The sequence below is a fragment of the Balaenoptera musculus genome, chromosome 19 (assembly GCF_009873245.2).
Source record: "Balaenoptera musculus isolate JJ_BM4_2016_0621 chromosome 19, mBalMus1.pri.v3, whole genome shotgun sequence".
NCBI lineage: Eukaryota > Metazoa > Chordata > Mammalia > Artiodactyla > Balaenopteridae > Balaenoptera > Balaenoptera musculus.
Window position 1 is genome coordinate 828,061 of NC_045803.1, and position 22,350 is coordinate 850,410.

General features: G+C 42.2%; 1 pseudogene; it reads left to right on the forward strand.

Annotated features, from left to right (window-relative positions):
• Nucleotides 1–6,013: 6,013 nt before the first annotated feature.
• On the forward strand, nucleotides 6,014–22,036 carry LOC118885346 (annotated as a pseudogene).
• The last annotated feature ends 314 nt before the right edge of the window (nucleotides 22,037–22,350 follow it).

Consider the following 22,350-nt stretch of genomic DNA (forward strand, 5'->3'; position numbering starts at 1 on the left):
CTAACAGTGAGTCCAACACATTCATCACAACAGCCTTACTATAGACTTTCCCATGAGACCAGAGTGCTGTTCTCATCCAGGTGAGACAAGCACCATAAGCACTGGCTCATTCTGGTGACTACGTGTGTCTCCTTTTCCTTGCTGTCTTCTATTTTGTTCTTTTGGATAACTTTGATGATAAACCCACACCATGGTCTGATGAACATCTATGCACTGGTATCTTCAGACTTCTGGCAATTCATCTGCTTCCTGCTCTTTGACAGTGACACACAAGTTTCTCAGTTCTGCTTTGTCTGTTGGGCAAGGAGAACAGAGGTTCCAAGTGTAGTCTCTGGGTTATAAGTTCATTCTAGAAGATCTCACTATTTACATAATCAATTTTATATATTTGTAGGCTCACATTTTATGGTATTTACCCAACTGGGACATTTTGATTCAAAATTGAATAACGATGATGATAACTGCTTCATACTGCATATAGTGTATAAAAACATAAATGGTACTAATAACTATTTAAACATAATTATGTAAATTGTATAGTGTTATTCACTAGAGGTTCAAAGAATTTTATAATATATATAGGAATGTTCAGGGTAGAAAACCACTGCTGATTTGAAATTTATGTTGACACCTAGAAGATTTAATTTACAAAGCATTGTAGGAAAAAATATGTTTCAATGGAGAGAAAAAGAGTTGGGAATACTCTGAGTTGGAAAGGTACATGTGGAGTTCAAAGAACAGAAGGAAGATCTTCTATTTAGGATATTGTGTGATGGGGACAGTGGGTAGCAAAGAAGCAGAGAAAGTAGGTATCTGAGGTTATCTCGAGGATCAGAATGAACAGTTTTTTGTCGGGGAGACAATGGCTTTGTGAGGGATTAACCAAGTAGGACAAATAATCATAATTGTTTAAGATAAAAGGTGCTAAGTATTGAATTGAAATGAATTTATTTTATTAAACTATATTTTAACACCTTTTAATGTTTGTTTCAGTTGGAAGCTTTCTATTTGTTCTAAAAAGTTAGTAGTGGTTACACATTTATGGAATTTAGAGTATTCAGTGGGCAGCTTTTGGAAGTTATGTTTTTACAAAAGTCACTTCTAGAAATTACTGTGAGCCGTTAGCACCTGCAGGATACTTTCAAATAGTTGAATTCTCTTTGCCTGTTTATCCCACAGCTTTAGTAACTCCATTGCCTTTTATTACCACTAACAGTTATATTAACTTAATGATATACATATGTTGAAGTCCTAATGCCTAAGTGACTGTATTTGGAGACAGAGACTTTAGAGAGGTAATTCAGGTTAAATGAGGTCATAAGTGTGGGACCTTAATTCATTAGGACTGGTTTCCTCATAGGAGGAGAAGTAGACACTAGGTGTATGCCCACAGGGACAAAAAAGGCCATTTGAGGACCCAGTGAGAAGATGGCCTTCCCAAGCCAAGGAGAGAGGCCTCAGGAGATACCAAACCTATTGACACCTTCCTCTCGGACTCCCAGCCTCCAGAAGTGTGAGAAGATAAATTTCTATTGTTTAAGCCAATCCTTGTAGGGTACTTTGTTATGGCAGTTCTAACAGATTAACACAAACATCATTAATGTGTTCTCTTTACCAAATAAATAGTGAGGCGCAACATGCAGAGACAGCAGAGACAATTGGTATAATTCTAAAAATGGTACAAAACTATAAATTAGCTTTGGGGGGGAAGGGAATTTAATATGGAGTTTCCTATTTTGCTTCCACTTGTGCTGCAAACCAAAACTTAGTTCCAATTTGCAAAGTCCCCAAAGAAGCCCAGTAGTGAGAGTCAGACTTCAAAACTCAGAATCACTCTTATTTCCTACAGTGTGTTGTGGGTTACAGCTGTCATGGAGTAACAGGGCCTGACTTACCCTCTTGTCATCAACTGTAAAACTACAAAATACGAGAGAATCCAACACATTCACAGCAACAGCGTTTCCCCTAGACTTTCCCATGAGACCAAAGCACCATTCTCTGGGAAAAAAGCCGCGTTCACCATTCTCATCCTGGTGAATATGCTGTCTCCTTTTACCCTGTTCTCTTCTATTTTATCTTTTTGGATAAGCCTGATTATGAACCCACACCATGGTCTAGTGAACACCTCTGCAAAGGTATTTTCAGGCTTACCAAGATTCATCCTTTCATTCTCTTTGGTAGTGACACTCAGCTTTCTGTTTTGCTTTGCCTTCTGGGCAAGGAGAACAAATATTCTAAGTGTAGCTTCTGGGCTATAAATTCTCTCTAGAACACCCTACCATTTATTTAATCAACTTTATATATTTGTAGGCTCACATTTTATATCATTTCATCTTTCAGAATATTTTGATTTGAAATCGAATAACAGTGATAATAACTCTGCTTCATATTACATGTAGAGTATAAAAACAGCAAAGCTACTCATAATTATTCAAAACCAATTTTCTAAAATTATATACTGTTATTCACAGGTCCAGGGAATTTTATGGTAATATAGAGAATATTCAAGATTTAGGAGCATAGGTTATGACAGCACTTTAATTTAAACATTAAACTTTATGTTGACACTTGAAAGATTTATTTGAATTTACAAAGCATAGTGGGGAAAATAGATATTTCATTTGGAGAGAAAAAAACCTGGGAATACTCTGAGTTGTAAAGTCTCATATGGAATTTATGACTGAAGGAAGATCAATGTGTTTTTGGTATAGTGTGTGATGGGAAGAGTGATGAGAAAAGCAGAGGAAGCAGGTGAAGGCTTCTTTTGCCAGGTATCAGAGGATATCTCAGTGATCAGAATGATCTGAACGTTTTGTAGGGAAGATGATGAGTTTGTGAGGGATTAGTCAGGTGGGATAATAATCAGTGTTGTATATGATAACAAGTGTAAGTATTCAAGTGAATTTATTAAACTCTATATTTTTGCATCATTTAATATTTGTTTTAATTGAAAGTTTGTGTTTATTTGAAATAGTTCTTGGAAGTGATGCATTTACAAGCGTCCCTCGTGGTGCAGTGGTTAAGAATCCACCTGCCAATGCAGGGGACACAGGTTCGAGCCCTGGTCCGGGAAGATCCCACATGCCTCAGAGCAACTAAGCCCGTTTGCCACAACTACTGAGCCTGTGCTCTAGAGCTTGCAAGCCACAACTACTGAAGCCCACGTGCCACAACTCCTGAAGCCTGTGCACCTAGAGCCCATGCTGCACAACAGGAGAAGCTAGCGCAATGAGAAGACTGAGCACTGCAACGAAGAGTAGCTGCTGCTCGCCACAACCAGAGAAAAGCCTGCGCACAACGAAGACCCAATGCAGCCAAAAATAAAATAAATAAAATAAAATAAGTAAATTTTAAAAAAGAAGTGATGCATTTATGGTATTTAATAGGCATATTTTGGAAATTATGCTTTTATAAAGGCAATTTCAGAAATTATTGTGATCTCTTGGCAATTGGAGGATACTTTTAAAAGTTGAATATTCTTTTCCTCTTTATTACCCAGCTTTAGTAAGCTACTTGCCTTTTATTACCACTAACATATATTAACAGAATACTTGTCATAGGTTGAAGCCCTAACCTACAATGGGATTGTCATTGGACATAGGTCATTTATAGAGGTAGTTAAGGATACGTGAGGTCATAAGAGTGTGGCTGTATTCCATTAAGACTGGTTTCCTTCTGTTGACAAAAACTCAATTAACAATCAAGTTAAGAAGAAAAAAGTGAGTTTTATTCAAGCCAAACTGAGGATTATCACCCAGGAGACAGACTCCCAGAATCTCTGAGATCTGTTCTGCCTTTTAGAAGTTGAAGGCACAATTATTTACATTTTTCAGACAAAGGATTGTACAACAAAATGACATACTGACATTTTACATAAAGTTCATAGGCCAAGTAAGCATGTACAAAGCGAGCAGCGAGTCACCATGACCCCCAACAGAGTTGGGAAAGAATGCTAATCTTTTAAGAAGTTCCATTGCTAGCATCAGAAGAAAGGAAAAAAAAAATTGATCTTTACATTCAAGAAAGCATTCCCATCTTTGAGGAAGACTAGTTAGTGTGTAATGCAGATGCACACTGCACATTAAGGATGTAGGGAGGCCAAAGCAGAAAATTTTATGTTTAAATTTTCTTCTCCTTCCTTAAAATGTAATTTTTATTTCATCACTTATAAGAAGAGGGATAGACACCAGGAGTATGCTCACGGGGAGAAAAGGCCATGTGAGGACACAGCACGAAGTGGACTACCCAAAAGCCAAAACAGAGGCCTCAGGAAAAAGTAAACCTGTTGACACCTTCCTCTTAGACTTCCAGCATCCAGAGCTGTGAGAAAACAAATTTCTGTTATTTAAGCCACCCAGTCCATACTGTTACTGAACCAGTTTCATGTGACCTACACACAGCAAGCCAAACGCTGAGACACTGTGGTTTGCAGCAGAGAAACTGTTTATTCACAAGGCAGCCAAGCAAGGAGAAGGAAGGACAAATCTCAAGTTCATCTCCCCGAAGGCGAGGGGCTAGGAATATTTATGGGATAAAGCTTGGCAGGGGTGAGGGTGGGGATTGAAGATACGGAAAAGGTGCAGTAATTGTCATTCTGCACAGGTAAAAGTAAGCTACAGACTTCTTCATGAGATACATGTTCAGAAAGTGGCAGGCTTAGCATGTTCTGAGGGTGGGCTTTTGGCCCTCTGACATCAAAAATCATCTAGCTGGGGACTTCCCTGGTGGCACAGTGGTTAAGAATCTGCCTGCCAAAGCAGGGGGCACTGGTTTGAGCCCTGGTGTGTGAAGATCCCACATGCCGTGGAGCAACTAAGCCTGTGCGCCACAACTACTGCCTGCGCTCTAGAGCCTGTGAGCCACAACTACTGAGCCCGCATGCCACAACTACTGAAGCCCATGCACCTAGAGCCCGAGCTCTGCAACAAGAGAAGCCATGGCAACGAGGAGCCCGCGCACCGCATCGAAGAGTAGCCCCTGCTCCGCTCGCCTCAACTAGAGAAAGCACGTATGCAGCAACGAAGACCCAACGCAGCCAAAAATAAATTAATTAATTAACTAAAAAAAAAGTCACCTAGCCAACACTTGCACATGCCCAGTTGGAGAGTCAGTGGTCTTAAGCAGTTTTAACCAGCTTGAGCTCAAACTGGACACAGGTGACTCCAATTTCCTAAAAAGCAACTTGGCAAAGATCTTATTGTTTAGGCTATTTGATGCTTGGGAGTACGTGCACGTTTTTGTAAAAGCAAAGTGAGGTTGATCAGTGAAGTCAGGTTACAGTTTATTTTTTATTAATGGCTGATGACTTCCCTTGGTTTCAATAGTATTCAAATGTTATGGCAACCCTAGCAGACTAACACAATTCTCATTCAATATTTTCTTGTCACCAAATAAATAAATGAGCTCAACACCCAAAAAAATATAGTTAGGCCTAACTATATTTACAACACCACTCCTGCCGTCACAGTAAAATCGGCCATCAGAAGACTGAAGGGAAAAAAAAAAAAAGACTGAAGGAATTGAAGGACCAGTAGAAACGGCATCATTTGAAACGCTGCTACCCTTTAATAAATGGGTTAATTTTTGTACCAAAATTTAAATATATATGTGTGTGTGTGTGTGTGTGTGTGTGTGTGTATTTAGGGGACACAATAGTTAACAATTCTAAAAAGGCCACAAAACTAAAAATTAGCTTTTATACAATTTAGGACATTTAGTTTGGCAGTTCTTATTTTGCTTCCACTTCTGTTGATCCTGTTGATTTTTGTTTCCACTTCTGAAAATGACTGATAATACAAACAAGGGAGCCGTTTTTTATGGGAACCAGAGGCGGAGCTCCTGCTGGTCCACCTGCTTCAGGGTGCTGCAAAACCAACGTTCGGGTTGAACAGTATCAACTCGCTTCGCTGCGGCCCCCAGAAGGCCCTTGGCCGAGAGGCCGCAGTTACAAACCCACGACCCGTCAGGGTGAGGGGTTCCTGCGCGTGCGCATCGCGTTGGGGCGGGACTTCCGGCGTCCTCCTTACGGCGGTCATTTTCGCTTCCTTTTGGTCGGTTCGGCCTCTGGAGCGTTGTGTCAGGTTCTAGGTGACGGGACCGAGAAGGTCCGAGAGGAGGGTCTGTCCCCGCTACACAGGCGCGCGTCTGAGGCTCGGCGACGCAGCCCGGGGTGCCCTGCGCCAGGCCCGGGAGAGTGACCGTCGTGCCCGCGTCTCGCCTCCTCTCCCGCCGCTCCCGGCCCCGCTCCGCCCAGGGAGTCCGATGGCGGCGGCGGCCCTGAGGGACCCGCCTGAGGTAAACACTCATCCTCCGGCCCCTCACCGCCCTCACTGCACCAGACACTAAAGCCCCGAGTGCGGGACGCCTGCTCACGTGCCCGCAGCCCAGGCCGTGGTGTCCAGGACGGTGAGGTGGCCGTGGGCGGCGCGTGGGCGAGGGTGACAGGCGGAGGGACCGGCAGGTGCAAAGGCTTGGAGGTCGGACTGAGCCAGGAGGATTCGGGAAACCTGGCATCCATCTTATGACTCCAGTAAAGAGAGTGTGAGGTGGACTCACGCCTGGACTGGCAGAGAGAGAGGTTGTTCCTTTATTCTGAGGGACCTGGGAGCCATGGAGGGCTGTGAATGGACGAGGAACAGTGTATGTGAGGGCTTTAAAGTTTTCAAAAAGCTGCTCAGAGAAGAGAACGAACAGATTGGAATGGGGGTGACAAAGAGAGGCACAGGGAGTTGAGTCCTCGTCCAAGGTCGCAGGATCTGATGAGAGGCAGCAGAGGTTAGTCAGTCAGCCTGAGGTCACTAGGTTCCAGGGCTGGGTGGGGATACAAGGGAGTCCTGCACACATGGAGCCCAGCCATGGTTGCCCAGGTTCTGAAGGTTGAAGAGGCACTTGTGGAACCTATGTAAGGCAGGAGAGGGTGTCCCAGTCCCTCACTGGTTCTGGGTGGCTAATACTGAAACAGAGATCAGAAGCAAGGCAGGCAGGGCTTTCCCTGGCTATGGGCTCCCTCAGAGAACTGGGATTGTACCAGATCATGTTTGATTTTGTTAAGCACTCTGTGGATGCCATGTTCCAAGTACCTGGGTGAGTCCAGAGAGGTGCCTGTGATGTGGGGCAGGGAGGTGGTAGAGCTGTGGGAGTGCAACTGTGAGGTCTGAAGATGTGCAAGAGGTTTGGACAACTGAATGGCGTGCACATCAAGGGGAAGTGTGAGCTGAGGGCCCACAGGCCCTGGTGTTGGGGATTAAGGGTAAAGATGAGCCCATGTTTGGCTGTGTCTTGGAGGCACAATGTGGGAGACCTCAGGGAAATTACTTGGGGGGAGGGATGGGGCCCTGTAGGCCAGGCCCAGAGTTTAGATGGCATTTATCCCCCCGGCCACCGCCTTTTGTTGCTGAGGGCTGAACACAGTGAGGAGAGATCAGGCATCATTGGCACCAGGCCTGACGTGGGGAGCTCTGATGGAGGATGACCGTGGAATACATGTGTGAGGAGATGAATTGTGGGTCCTCAGAGAGAGAATGTTTATGTTTCATCTATCTCATTCATGACAGGGTGGTGTGACCTTTGAGGACATTGCCCTGTACTTCTCCTGGGAGGAATGGAAGCTCCTTGATGAGGCTCAGAGACGCCTGTACCATGATGTGATGCTGGAGAACTTTGCACTTATATCTTCACTGGGTAAGAGCCTCACCCTCCCCAGTGACCTGGGCTAGGCTCTGTATCCTGCCTCACCCTTTTTTCTCCAAGGTGTGCTCTGTCCTTCTCACATATGGAGCTTGGGCACTGCTTGTTTCCCCAGCTTTCTGGGTAGTTGCTGTGATAGTTAGGGCTGGGTTGTTTGCACTGCCCCCTTCTCTCCCCGTAGCCCCAATACAGTCTGTACTCAACCCTCATAGGGATGGATTTGAGGTCAGCAGTCTTGGAGTGAGGATAATGGATTGCATCTTACTTGCCCTTTCCCTGATCAGGTGGTGTATCCAGGTCCATGGCACTTCTGTGTCCCAGGTTTTGTTCCTTTTTATCATCTGACATTTCCTTCTGCCTCCATATGCCAGGAATTGAAGGTATTGTCATGACCATTACTTATCTGGACCATGGGCTATTTTCCAAGGCTGTCCTTTATGGTTTTACTTGTACTGTTTAGATCTCTTTTCTTTTTTCTTTTCTCCAGCTTATTGAGGTATAATTGACAAATAATACTGTATATATTTAAAGTATACAGGGAGTTCCCTGGTGGTCTAGTGGTTAGGATTCAGTGCTTTCACTGCCGTGGCCTGGGTTCAATTACTGATAGGAGAACTGAGATCCCACAAGCTGTGCGTTGTGGCCAAAAAATAAAAAAAAGGTAAAACGTAAAAGTAAGTGTACAGTGTCATGATTTAATATATATACACACACACATTGTGAAATGATTACTACAGTCAAGTTAATTAACACATCCAGTACCTCACATATTATATTTACATTTCCTGTGTGTGTGAGAACCCTTAAGATCTACTTTGTTAGCACATTTGAAGTATACCATACAGCATTATTAAGTATAGGCTCCATGCTGTATTAGATCCTCAGAGCTTTTTCATCTTATAACTGACCAACATCTCCCCATTTCCCCTAGACCTGAGCCCCTGGCATTCTACTCTTTGTTGCTATGGGTTCAACTTTTTTTTTTTTCAAGATTCCATATATAAGTGATAGCATACTGTATTTATCTTTCTCTGGCTTATTTCACTTTGCATTATGCCCTCCAGGTTCATCAGTGTTGTCACAAATGCACGATTTCCCTTTTTATGGCTGAATAATACCCCACTGCATATAAATACCAGGCTTTATTTATCCATTCATCTGTAGACAGATACAGGCATATTGCAGGTTTGGTTCCAGACCACCGCAGTAAAGTGAGTATCACAATAAAGCAAGTCACACAGACTTTTTGTTTCCCAGTGCATATGAATGTTATGTTTACATTGTACAGTAGCCTGTTGGTGTGCAGTAGTATTATGTCTAAAAAAACAACGTGTATAACTTAGTTAAAAAATACTTTATTGCTAAAAAAATGTTAACCATCATCTGAGTTGTATCTTTTTGCTGATGGAGGGTCTTGCCTTGATTTTGACTAATCAAGGTGCTGACTGATCAAGTTACTGAAGGTTTCGTTGGCTTTGGCAATTTGTTTAAATAATACAACAATGAAGGTTGCCATATCGATGGACTCTTCTTTCATGAATGACTTCTCTGTAGCATGCGATGCTGTTTGATAGCATTTTAAAACACAGTAGAACTTCTTTCAAAATTGGAGTCAATCTTCTCAAACCCTACTGTTGCTTTATGAACTAAGTTTATGTAATATTCTAAAGCATTTGTCATCATTTCAACAACCTGCACAGCATCTTCACCAGGAGTACATTCCATCTCAAGAAACCACTTTCTTTTCTCATCCATAAGAAACAACTCCTCATCTGTTAAAGTTTTCTCCTGAGATTACAGCAATTCAGCCATCTTCCAGCTCCACTTCTAATTCTCTTGCTTTTTCCACAACATCTGCAGTTACTTCCTCCACTGAAGTCCTGAACCCCTCAAAGTCATCCAGAGAGTTGGCATCAAGTTTTTCCCAACTCCTGTTAATGTTGATATTTTGACCTCTTCCCATGATTCACAACTGTTCTTAATGGCATCTAGAATGGTGAATCCTTTCCAGAAGGTTTTCAATTTACTTTGCCCCGATCCATTAGAGGAATTACTATCTATGGCAGCTGTAGCCTTATGAAATGTATTTCTTAAGACTTGACAGTGTAAACTACTTGATCCATGGGCTACAGAATGGATGTTGTAGTAGTAGGCATGAAAACAACATTAATCTTGTACATCTCCATCAGAGCTCTTGGGTGACCAGCTGCATTGTCAGTGAGCAGTAATATTTTGAAAACAATCTTTTTTTCAGAGCAGTAGGTCTCAACAGTAGTCTTAAAATATTCAGTAAACCATGTTATGAGGAGACGTGCTGACATCCAGGCTTTGTTGTTCCATTTATAGAATATATGCAGAGTAGATTTAGCAGAATTGTTAAGGGCCTAAGATTTTCAGAATGATAAATGAGCATTGGCTTCAACTTCCAGTCACCAGCCTCATTACCCCTAATAAGAGAGTCAGCCTGTCCTTTGAAGCTTTGAAGCCAGGCATTGACTTCTTCTCTCTAACTGTGAAAGTCCTAGATGCCATCTTCTTCCAACATAAGACTGTTTCATCTACATTAAAAATGTGTTGTTTAGTGTAGCCACATTCATTAATTATCTTAGCCAGATCATCTGGATAACTTTGGTATAGCTTCTACATCAGCACTTGCTGCTTCACCGTGTGCTTTTTTTTTCACCTTGTACTTTTATTTTATGGAGACGGCTTCTTTCCTTAAATCTCATGAACCAACCTACGGTAGCTTCAGACGTTTTCTTTTTGCAGCTTCTCACCTCTCTCAGCCATCACAGAATTGGAGAGAGTTAGGGCCTGACTCTGGATTAGGCTTTGGCTTAAGGGAATGTGTGGCTGGCTTGATGTTGAATACAGATCACAAAAACTTTCTCCATATCAACAATAAGGCTCTTTTGCTTTCTTATTTGTGTGTTCACTAGAGTAGCACTTTTAATTTACTTCAAGAACTTTTCCTTTGTATTTATTGATACAACTTGGTTAATACTGTTTGGTCCAAGAAGCCTGGCTTTCAGCCTATCTTGGCTTTTGACTTGCCTTTCTCACTAAGCTTAATCATTTCTAGCTTTTGATTTAAAGTGAAAGATGTGTGATCCTTCCTTTTACTTGAGCACTTAGAGGCTATTGTAGGGTTATTAATTAGCTTAACTTCAATATTGTTACATCGCAGGAAAGAGAGAGGCTTGGGGAGAGGGAGAGAGATGGATTGGCCAGTTGGTAGAGCAGCCAGAACACATATAATATTTATCTATTAAGTTTCCTGTCTTATATGGGTACAGTTTGTGGCACCCCAAAACAAAGATCACTGATCACAGATCACCATAACAAATGTAATAATAATGAAAAAGTTTGAAATATCGCAAAAATTACCAAAACGTGATGCACAGACACAGAGCGAGCAAATGCTGTTAGAAAACCTGTGCAAATAGGCTTGCTTGACACAGGGTTACTGCAAACCTTCAATCTGTAAAAAAAATGCATTATCTGTGAAGCACAATAAAACAAGGTATGGCTGTACTTAGGTTGTTTCTAAACCTGGGCTATTGTGAATAATGCTGAAATGAACATGGGGGTGCAAATACCTCTTTGAGATATGGATTTTGTTTCCTCTGGATATACACATAGAATTGGGATTGTTGGACCATATAGTAGTTCTATTTTCAATTTTTAAGAAATTCCATACAGTTTTCCCTAACGGCTGTAACGATTTACAGTCCTACCAACAATGTAGAAGGCTTTCCTTTTCTTCACATCCTTGCGAACACCTGTCTCTTGTCTTTTTGATAGTAGTGTTCCAAACAGGTGTGAGGTGATATCTCATTGTGGTTTGGATTTGCATTTCCCCAATGTTAGTGATGTTGAGCACCTTTTCATGTACCTGATGACCATTTGTATGTCTTTGGATAAATATCTATTCAGGTCCTTTGCCCATTTTTAATTGGATTCTTTAGTTTTTTATTGTTGAATTGTATGAGTTCTGATATTTTCTGGATATTAACCCCTTATCAGATAAATCCTTTGCAAGTATTTTCTCCTTTTCCTTAGGTTGTGTTTTCATTTTGTTTCCCTTGCTATGCATAAGGTTTTTGGCTTGATATACTCCCACTTGTTTATTTTTACTTTCATTGCTTGTGCTGTTGGTGTCATCCAAAAAAATCATTGCCAACACCAGTGTAAAGGAGCTTTTTCTCTGTGTTTTCTTCTAAATGTTTTACAATTTCAGTCTTACGTTTAAAAATTTTAATCCAATTCAAGTTAATTTTTGTGAGTGGTGTAAGATAAGGGTCTAGTTTTCATTTTTTTTGCATGTGGATATCCAGTGTTCCCATCACCATTTATGGAGGAGACTGTCCTTTATCCATTGTGTGTTCTTGAGGTGACTATCAAAGATGAGTTATATAAGCGTGCCTTTATTTCTGGGCTCTCTATTCTGTTCCGTTGGTCTATGTGTCTGTTTTTATGCCAGTGCCATCATGTGTTAATTACCATAGCTTTGTAATATTTTGAAATCAGGAAGTGTGATGCCTCTAGCTTTGTCCTTCTTTCTCAAGATTGCTTTGACTATTTGGGATTTTTTGTGCTGCCGTACAAATTTTAGGATTGTTTACTCTATTTCTGTGGAAAATGTCATTGGACTTTCGATATGGATTGTTTTCAGTCTGTAAGTTGCTCTTGGTAAAATTAACAATATTCTTCCAATTTAAGAACACTGGATGTCTTTCCATTTATTTGTGTTTTCTTCAGTTTTTTCCATCGTTGTCTTATAGTTTTCCGAATACAGATATTTCATTGTTAGTTTATAGAAATGCAACTGCTTTTTGCATATTGATTTTGTATCCTGCAGCTTTACTGATATTGTTTAATAGTTTTAACAGATTTGGGTTGGAGGAGTCCCTAGGGTTTTCTATATATTAGAGCATATCTTCTGCAAACACAGACAGTTTTACTTATTTTGCGATTTTGATGCCTTTTTTTTTTTTTTTTTCCGGATAACTATGTGTTCTGGCTAGGCCTTCCAGAACTGTGTTGAATAGAAATGTGGACAGTGGGCATCTTTGGCTTGTTCCGGATTTTAGAGGAAAGGCTTTTACCTTTTAACCTTTGAATATAATATTAGTGTGGGCTTATTGTATATGGGTTTTTCGTATTGAGGTACATTCCTTCTATACCTAATTTGTTGAGAGTTTTTAACATGAAAGTATCCTCAATTTTGTTTAGTGCTTTTTCTGCATTTTTTGAGACATTCATATGATTTTTATCCTTCGTATGGTATGTCATGTTTTTTGTTTGTATATGAGGAACTATCATTGCATCCCAGGGATAAATGACACTTGATAATGATAATAGTGTAAGATTCTTCTTCTGCAGTAAAAGCACCAAGTCTTAACCACTGGATGACCGCCAGGGAATTACCCCAATTTTTTTTTTTATTATTCGATAGTGTAAGATTCTTGAATGTGCTGTTGAGTGGTTGTTAGGAATTTCTCATTCTATGGTCACCAAGGATTTTGGCCCGTAATTTTCCTTTCTTGTAGTTTGCATATCTTGCTTTTGTATCAGGGTAATGCTAGCCTCAGAAATTGAGTTTTGAAATGTTTCTTCTTAAGTGTTTTGGAAGAGTTGAGGAAGGATTGACATTAATTCTTCTTAAAATCTTTGGTAGAATTCACCAGTGAATCTATCTCATCCTGGACTTTTCTTTGTTGGGATTTTTTTAAATTAATGATTCAGGTTCCTTATTTGTTATTGGTCTATTCAGATTTTCTTTTTCTTCATGACTCATTGTTGGTAGGTTGTCTGTTTCAAAGAATTTATCCGTTTCTTCTAGTTTATCAAGTTTGTTGGCATTTAATTGTTCATAGTAGTTTCTTAGGACCTTTGTCATAAGTAGCCACTTCCCCAATGGAATTACAAATCTCTTGTGTGGAAGAGCATCCCATCGACTCATTCTTAGATGTTACACATCACATTCATGATGATGTTGCCCCCTCCCTATAAAGTTAACGTGTACTTCACCAGCATTTATTTGCATTCAGGTTGCTGCTGTGGAGCAGAGGATGCAGAAGCACCCTTTCAACGAAGCATTTCTATAAGCATGTCACAGGCCAGGACTCCCAGGGCAGGCTCATTTTCCCAGAAGAGCCACCCGTGTAAGAAGTGTACTCTGGTCTTGAGAGGTATTTTTCACTTGGCTGAGCATGAAGAAGCACAACACAGCCAGAAAGTGTTCGGGTGTAGAATATGTATGAAACGATTTCATTTTAGTGCAAACCTCCAAAAACACCAGAAGCAGCATATGGAAGAGAAATCCTTCAGAAATGCTGTAGTCAGGGCCTTGTTTGTGAAGAGCTTCAAATGCCATGTGTCAGGAAAGCCCTTTACCTGTGAGGAAGTTGGGAAAGACTTTCTGGCCACCTTGGGACATCTCCAGCAACAGACCACTCACACCAGGGAGAAGCCAAACAAGATTGCCCAGCGTGAGGCAACTTTACCAAGCAGAGAAAGTCATTACAGCCAGGGAGAATGCAAGAAAGCCTTCAGCCTGAAACATGCACTTGTTCAGGACCAGGGTGTCCACCCTGGAAGACATTGTTTTGTGTGCAGTGAATGTGGGAAGACATTCAGGTACAAATCCTCATTTGTTGTACACCAGAGAGTGCATACTGGAGAAAGGCTTCATGTGTGTCGTGAATGTGGAAAATCTTTCAGGCGAACCTCAACCCTCAATCTGCATCGAAGAATTCATACTGGGGCAAGGCAGTACAAGTGCAGCAGATGTGGGAAATCCTTTAACCAAAACTTTGTCCTTATTTATCCCTGGAGAAGTCACATTGGAGAAAATTGTTACTTGTGCAGTGAATGTGCGCAGTTTCCTAGCTGTAGATCCATCCTAATTCGACAACGGACAGTTCACACTGGAGAAAGGCGTTATGAGTGTACTCAATGTGGGATATCTTTTAGACGAAAATTTTACCTCATTGTACACTGGAGGGTTCACACAGGAGAAAGGCCTTATGATTGCAGTGAGTGTGGGAACTCTTTTAACAATAGCTCGGTGCTCATCCTACACCAGCGAGTACATAAAGGGGAAAGGCCTTTTGCTTGCAGTGAATGTGGGAAATCTTTTACCAATAGCTCGATACTCATTCTCCACCGGAGAGTTCACACAGGAAAAAGGCCTTATGAGTGCAATGAGTGTTGGAAATCCTTTAGTCGTCAATCTTACCTCACTCAGCACTGGAAGGTTCATAGTGGAAAAAGGCCCTATGAATGCAGTGAATGTGGGAAATCTTTTATGTCTCGCCGTGGCCTCCATTATCATCAGAGAGTTCACACTGGATCAAGGCCTTATGAATGTAGTGAATGTGGGAAATCTTTTACTTCTCATTCTGGCCTTCGTTATCATCAAAGAGTTCACACAGGAGAAAGGCCTTATGAGTGCAGTGAGTGCGGAAAATGTTTTACCTCCAGCTCTGCCCTGTGTTATCATCAGAAGACTCATGCTGGAGATAGGCCTTATGAGTGCACCGTATGTGGGAAATGTTTTTCCTCTGGTTCCACCCTCAGTAATCATCAGAGAGTTCACACTGGAGAAAGGCCTTATGTGTGCAGTCAATGTGGGAAATCTTTTTTCTCTAGTTCCAACCTCAGTAATCATCAGAGAATTCACACAGGAGAAAGGCCTTATGTGTGCAGTGAATGTGGGAAATCCTTTATTCAAAGGTGTTCCCTTCTTAAACACCAGAGAGTTCACACAGGAGAAAGGCCTTATGTGTGCAGTGAATGTGGGAAATCCTTCACCCAAAGATGTCACTTTCTTATACACCAGAGAGTTCACACAGGAGAAAGGCCTTACAAGTGCAGTGAATGCGGGAAATCTTTTTCCACTAGTTACAACCTCAGTAATCATCAGAGAATTCACACAGGAGAAAGGCCTTATTTGTGCAGTGAATGTGGGAAATCGTTTATCCAAAGATCTTACCTTCTTATACACCAGAGAGTTCACACAGGAGAAAGGCCTTATAAGTGTAATGAATGTGGGAAATCTTTTACCACTAGGAGGAACCTTCGTTATCATCAGGGAGTTCACACTGGATAAAGGCCTTATGATTGCAGTGAATGTGGGAAGTCTTATATCTATAGTTCCATCCTCCAGGATCATCAGAGAATTCATGTAATCAAAAGGTCTTATGGGGGCTTCCCTGGTGGCGCAGTGGTTGAGAATCTGCCTGCCAATTCAGGGGACACGGGTTCGAGCCCTGGTCTGGGAAGATCCCACATGCCGTGGAGCAACTGGGCCCGTGAGCCACAGCTGCTGAGCCTGCGCGTCTGGAGCCTGTGCCCCGCAACGGGAGGGGCCGTGATGGTGAAAGGCGGGCGCACCACGATGAAGAGTGGCCCCCACGCCGCGATGACGAGTGGCCCCCACTTGCCGCAACTAGAGAAAGCCCTCGCACGAAGCGAAGACCCAACACAGCCAAAAATAAATAAATAAATAAATAAAGTAGCTATTAAAAAAAAAAAAAAAAAAGTCTTATGGGGGCTTCCCTGGTGGCTCAGTGGTTAAGAATCTGCCTGCCAATGCAGGGGACACGGGTTCGAACCCTGGTCTGGGAAGATCCCACATGCTGCGGAGCAACTAAGCCTGTGCATCACAGCGACTGAGCCTGCGCTCTAGAGCCCGCAAGCCACAACTACTGAAGCCCGCATGCGTAGAGCCCGTGCTCCGCAACGAAGAGTAGCCCCCACTTGCCGCAACTAGAGAAAGCCCGCACCCAACAACAAAGACCCAACTCAGCCATAAATTTAAAAAAATAAAAAATAAAAAAATAAATATTTCTAAAAAGGTCTTATGAATGCACTGTATATGGAAATTCGTTTAGAGCAAATTCTTATCTCACTGAACACTGTAGAGTTCACAATGCAGCAAAGCCTTATGCATGCAGTGAATGTGGGAAATCTTTTTCATCTAGGTCCAGACTCTGTTATCATCAGAGTGTTATGATCAGAACAGGGTCAAGGCCTTATGAGTATAACGAATGTGGGAAATCTTTTTTGAAGAATTCTTCACTCATGCAATATCATGGGATTCACACAGGGGAAAGGCCTTATGAGTGCAGTGAATGTGGGAAATCTTTTACTTTTAGATTTTACTTCATCATCTTCAGATGGTTCACACAGGAGAAAGTACTTATGACTACAGTAAATGTGGGAAATCCTTTAGGGATAATTCTCAATTAAGTCAGTACTGCAGAGCTCACACTGGAGAAAGCCGTTATGAGTGCACTGTATTTGGGAAATTATTTAGCCATAAATCTCACCTTTCTCAATACTGGAGACTTTATTCTAGAAAAAGGTCTTATGAGTGCAATGAGTGAAGGAAATCTTTTACCTGTATTTCTAGTCTTCATTATCATTAGAGAGTTCATATAGGATGAAGACCTTATGAGTGTAAGGAATGTGGGAACTCTTTTTCCCATAGGTCAGCGCTCATTTGACATGGGAGAGTTCACACAGGAGAAAGGCCTTATGAGTACAGTGAATGTGGGAAATCTTTTTCATCTAGGTCTGGTTTCCATTAACATCAGAGTTCACACAGGATCAAGGCCATATGAGTGTAGTGAATGTGGGAAATCTTTTATTTGTAGTTTCATTCTCCATGAACATCAGAGAATTCACACTAACAAGAGGCCTTATAATGCACTGAAAGTGGGGAGTCCTTTAGAGCAAATTCTTATCTCATTGAACATTGTAGAATTCATACTGGAGAAAAGCCTTATAAATGCAGTGAATGTGGGAAATCTTTTTCGTCTATGTCCGGCTTCTGTTAGTTCACACAGGATCAAGGCCATATGAGGGTAGTGAATGTGGGAAATCTTTTCCCCAGAGCTCTGCAGTCCTTCACCATCAGTGTTCACAGTCCTTCACCATCAGTGTTCACAGTCCTTCACCATCAGTGTTCACAGAGGTGAAAGGCCTCAAGTGTCTGGTGAATGTGGGAAATCCTTTACCTCTAGTTCCACCCTTTATTCATATCAGAGAGTTCACAGGAAAAGCCCTATTCGTGCCAGGAATTTGGGGAATTCTTTCCTAAAGAATTTTCCTCATTATACATGGTAGAGTTTACACTGGAGAAAGGCCTTGAGCATGCAAGGAAATGTGCAATTTTCTAGTTCAGGGTAACAACGTTGGAAGAAACTGAGGAGCCGCCCATCTGAATTCAATCTCATATATCCAGTTGTCCACAGGGGGAGATACCCCTTAAGTTTCAGTTGTGTGGGAAGCATGTGTGGCTATATTGCACCTTGTAATCTGTCCAGGGCTTTCCCCAGATTTATGTCACTGCCCGTTTCTGTGGCCATTTTACCTCTATCACCTGGCAGGTCCACACAGTGTGCATCAGTCACCAGCCCAGTGCGCTCAGGGAAACTGACCTCTGTTCTTCCAAGTGTTGGAGCAAACCAGGAGTAGTAGCCCAGTCCCTTCAGGGTTGGTGTTCCCCTCTCTCTGACTAGATGTACAAAAGCCTGAAGGAATGTTGTCCCGGAGAACGTCATATGAATTCAGCTGACAATGTGCAGAGAAGGACAACCTTTTCCAGGGACATGTACTCACATGCTCAGTTTTTCTGTCTAGCAAGTCACCAACCCAAACTGTGTGCCACACATTGTTTTGGTTTGTATAATATGGATGCCTTACTGTTTAAGGCCTATTTTGTTTTGGGAGTTCTTTGTACTGCTAGAGGTTTTTTATAAGGAGATTTGGGCTCCACAGGCATGGGCCTCAGGGAGGATAGTATGATGGCAAAAAGTGGCTTGCCATTTTTGGCCAAATTTGCATTGGTGCCAGTGAAGTCGTAGGAGAGAGGGCAGGGCTTTTTGGTCCTCATTTGAAGCCTGGATGCTATGAGTTTTAGGAGACTCATACATCACCCTGAAGAGGAGTAAGATGTGACAACCTCAAGTTCTTGGAGCAGCATGAATTTTTTCTCCTGTTCACAGGGGGTATCACAAGAGATGTCAGCACTGTTGAGAAGAATCTCCTCCCTTGGTTTTGCCAAGAGCATGTGCCCTGATGTCCACAATTCCATGGGTGACAGTCACTGGTTGTAAGACTATAGGGGCCAGGGGAAACTGAAACTGCTACAGAAACTGGGTTAGTAGGGAGCAGAGGAGACAGCAGCCAGCTCATTGGAATGTGCCTCTTCTAAAAGTGCATCCACAGATGTCTTTGTGACGATGACCGATGTGCACGATCAGCGTGTACACAAATCTCAGGACCTCCAGCCATGTTTATCTTGTGTAGCTGAGGTCATTGTCAGAGAAGATAATTGGGAAGTTTTGTGGATTTTTGTTACCTCCCTGCAATGTTCGCCTCAAGGCCGTTGCTGCACAGGCAGAAAAAAGAAAGGTAGAGAAAAGTAGTCCAGGGATGTGGCTCTTGTGAGCCAGCCAGCATTCCTGTTGACTGAAGTGGAAATGTCCTTTATTACTCGCCAGTGTTTGCTGCCACTGAGGCAAGACTGACCCCCAGAGGGCATGACAAAAAGATGGTGGAGTCAGTATAGGGCTGTCAAATCTATTTTCCAAAAAAGTGGGGCATACAGATTTTGTTTATCTTAAAGTGGTTTTTTTAAAGCTTTATTTAGGTGTAATTTACATGTAGTAAAGTACACTTATTTAAAGTGAAATATTTGGTAAATATTGACATACACATGATACCTGTGAAAACATCATCACAGTCATGGTAATGACCATATCTCTCACCATGTATTTGTCTGATGTCCTTTTACAGTCTCTGTGTCCCTGCCCTTTACAGCCCTCCAAGCCACCATTGATTTATTTTCCATTATAATAGATACCTTTACTTTTTCTATAATTTATATGATGAAATCCTTAAATGTTTACTCTCTTTTTTCTGGTTTCTTTTATATTTTGTAATTATTTTGTTATATGATGTTATATTTGTTATATAGATGTTATGTGAGTAGTTCATCCCTCCCTTTTATCTTCTCTTTTGGTTCAGTACTCTTATCTTTAGATATACCACTATTTATCCATTCACTTGTTTATGTACATTTTGGGTATTTCCAGATTTTGACTGTAGAAAATAAACTGGTGCAAACATTTGTGTACAGTTCTTAATATGGATATTTGTTTCATTTATCTTTTGTTCAAAAAATTAGATTGCAGTGTCTGAATCATGATGTAGGTGACTATTTAGCTTTTGAAGAAACTAACAAATTCTGACTAAATAATTGTGTTTTTTACATTTTTACCAGCACTGTATGAGGGTTCCATTTCTCCATGTCCTAGCGAATACTTATTTGGTCAGTCGTTTTTAATTTTAACCCTTTTAATAAGTTTGTTACTCTGTTTCACTCTTGTTTTCATTGTATTTCCATAAGAATTCATGATTAGCATTTTTTCGGATGTTTGATAGCTTTTTTCATTTGCTGTCTTTTGTAAAATATCCAATTTTTATCTTCTATGTTATGAACTTTGGCTATTTTCTTCTTTTTTTTTTTTTAACAAGTAAGACATTGAAACAACAAAGATGTGTATTGGAGTGTCATCCATTTTCACTTGTTGAATAATGTGAGTGACTGTTTTATGGAAGAAATGCTTTCAGTACTGGAAGAACATGCCCTGAGTTTTTTCAGTTTTTTTGTTATGCACGGTGTAATGGACACATGTTACCATACACTTTTAAGATTAATTTGCCCTGGGAATTCCCTGACGGTCTAGTGGTTAGGACTCTGCTAGGGCCTGGCTTCGATCCCTGGTCAGGAAACTAAGATCCCACAAGCCACGCAGCACGGCCAAGGGGAAAAGAAGGAAAAGATTAATCTGCCCTAATATGTTGTCCATCAGTTTCTGAAGTCCAGACAGTGAATAATAACCTTGTTTTGTAGTGTTTGTCCATTTTCCTGCTCCATTATGGGGGTTGGTGGGTTGGAACAGGACTCTTAGATAGACTAAATGACATCAGGATGAACAGTACATTCTTTGAGTCTCCAAAGCCCGGTATGGAGGGAAATAGGAGGGCAGGGATCAGAGTCTCCAAGCCTGGGTCAGGCAACCTGGGTTTGTAGCCCAGATGTTGGATTCACATCCTGGATCCCGTTGCCTTGACTCACAGATAAATGAGTCACCTACCTTCTCCCCTCCCCCCACCCTCTGTAAACAGGGATAAGGAGCGTCTTGTCCCCTGGCCTTTAGAGGAGCTGCAGAGCCAAGGTGCCCATTCCCCATGAGGTAGGTACGCCTGTGGTGACACACCGAGCCCAGCCACTCCACGCTCCTCCTGACTAGCGGTCCGAACTGATGCCATGGAGCCACCCTCAGGAGGCCAGTGCTGCAGGGCACTGAGGTCTCGAGTGGGTTTCCCACCAGAGAATCTTTAGGTGACTTGTTGGAACTCCTTTAGGTTCAGTTCCTGACAGGGATGTGCAGGCAATGATGGCATTTAACTTGTTCTTTGTGAGGATCAATAAAAGGAAGAGACTGGGACTTCCCTGGAGGTCCAGTGGTTAAGACTCCATGCTTCCACTGTAGGGCGCACGGGTTTGATCCCTGGTCAGGGAAATAAGGTCCCACATGCAGTGCGATGCGGCCAAAAAAAAAAGAGACCAAACAAAGAGGCAGACCACTCGAGATTGGTAGGTGGCAGTTTTAATGGGCAAGGGAATTTATGAGGCTTGTCTTGGGTCTTGTCTTGACTACAAGATGTGTGGCTTTCCCCATACACCCACCAAACCTTCTTTTTATTCTTCCTTTCCTTCCTTCCTCCCTCTCTTCCTTTCTTTCTTTTCTTTTCTTTCATGCATGCTGTGCCGGGTCTTAGTTGTGGCATGCGGGATCTAGTTCCCTGACCAGGGATCAAACCCAGCCCCGTGCATTGGGAGCGCAGAGTCTTAGCCACTGGACCACCAGGGAAGTCGCCACCCACCAAATCTTAAAAGTTAGTATGGACGCCCTAACTGGATTCAGCCACATACACTGTCTAGATAGTCTCAACACCACACTTCTGTCTGAAGGCTGTATCCTTGGAGCAGCTTCTGGAAGTGGAGAAGGCAAGTGAATGCACATTGCAAGGACAGCAGAGTGACTGAGGGGCCTCCAGTTGCCCAGGTCCAGCCTGGGGAATCACCCAGCAGTCACGTCTTCTCAATGACCTCCTCCGACACTCTACCCGCCACCCTGTGACCGGCTCTGCAATCTCCCAAGCTCCCCTCTTCCACAGCTTGCCCACATCCGTCGGCCATGGCTTTCTGTCGCATGGAGGTGGCTCGTTTGGCAGATACCTGGCTGTGCTGAAGGCAGATACCTAAGCAGCAACAGAGGCACAGGCAAGAAGAAACAGACTGACAGTGTTGCCAAACTCATCGTCAGTTTTTTCCATCAAGAACTCGTGAAACTTGGCCTTTGTCATCGTGTGACTTCAATATGACGTTAGCCGACTCATGGGGTATGAACACGCCACATTCTGTAGTTAATGGTGCACGCGCCTCCTTGAGTGGTAGTAATAATGTCCACGGCCGTCCTACTTTGGAGGACAGCTTTTCTGTTTAGAAATATTTGAGTTTTCAATAAAGACAGGCTTTGTTGGCTGTCATTTGAGACTGCCTGGGTGGATTTTCTAAGA